Below are 611 nucleotides of genomic sequence, written 5' to 3'. Positions count from 1 at the left end.
CCCAGACCTACTCAGCCCCACCTAGCCCTACTAAGCCTCACCTAGCCCCATCACACTTACCCACGCCCCAGCCCCTGTCTTCCACCCCAGTCTATAGCCATGTTTTAGAGTCCAGACAAGAGTATGGGCCTGGACACTATCATATAGTATGCTACCCAACACACACACACACACACACACACACACAAACACACACACACACACCCCTCTGAACTTGTAGTAATCATTTACATAACACTGAGTTAAGTGTGCAACAGACTTCCTGTATGTTACTTTTGAACCTGTCCCTCAACCCAGAAGTACTGATGCCCTGTTGTATTGAATAAAGCAGCTAAGGCTCCACACAACCCCCTCTGTCTGTCTGTACTCTGTGTAGAATAGTAACCCATGGCTCTACATCAGCCGCTATGAGCCAGCACCTTCATCCCAGGAAAAAGAGAAGTTATGACAATGAATACCATCCCCTCCCCAGACACAAAGTAGTCATAGAAACCCTGTCCTGCACACTCCCAGGATGCAGTGATGGCACTAAGGGAGAGACGATGCTCTGCATATCTTTGTGCTGTAACAGTGCTGGGAACAGAAACAGCCTGGACGGAGCTAGAGGGCCA

Source organism: Mastomys coucha, unplaced genomic scaffold (assembly GCF_008632895.1).
Source record: "Mastomys coucha isolate ucsf_1 unplaced genomic scaffold, UCSF_Mcou_1 pScaffold22, whole genome shotgun sequence".
NCBI lineage: Eukaryota > Metazoa > Chordata > Mammalia > Rodentia > Muridae > Mastomys > Mastomys coucha.
The sequence above is the reverse complement of the archived record's forward strand: the minus strand, read 5'-3'. Positions refer to the sequence as shown.